At 47.3% G+C, this 402-nt stretch overlaps 1 protein-coding gene across 1 annotated transcript in view; it reads left to right on the forward strand.

Annotated features, from left to right (window-relative positions):
• LOC106870860 (dnaJ homolog subfamily C member 13) overlaps positions 1-402 on the forward strand; it is a 72,510-nt gene that overhangs the window by 29,657 nt on the left and 42,451 nt on the right. The gene's annotated exons all lie outside the window — the stretch shown is intronic.

Raw genomic sequence — 402 nt, forward strand, 5'->3', positions numbered from 1 at the left:
TTACCACCACAGCTACTATCATTACCACCACAGCCACTACCACCACAGCTACTATCATTACCACCACAGCCACTACCACCACAGCCACCACCACCACAGCTACTATCATTACCACCACCACAACCGCTACCACCACAGCTGCCACCACCACAGCCGCCACCAGCACCACCAACACAGCCACCACTATCTGTGCCACTAGCACCACCATCACCAGCATCATTATATATGTCTTTCCATAGGTTAGATGGCTTCAATGTCACCTAACACAGCATCTACCCAAGCTAGCATTGGGAGTGGGGTGGGGTCAGTCACCAATAGTTTTAAACTGGGGATAGTTTTACCTCTTTGAGTTTGTTATCTTTGTTGTTTGCTGCTGACATGCCTTTTTTTTTTTTTTTTTTT

The sequence above is a fragment of the Octopus bimaculoides genome, chromosome 24 (assembly GCF_001194135.2).
Source record: "Octopus bimaculoides isolate UCB-OBI-ISO-001 chromosome 24, ASM119413v2, whole genome shotgun sequence".
Taxonomy (NCBI): domain Eukaryota; kingdom Metazoa; phylum Mollusca; class Cephalopoda; order Octopoda; family Octopodidae; genus Octopus; species Octopus bimaculoides.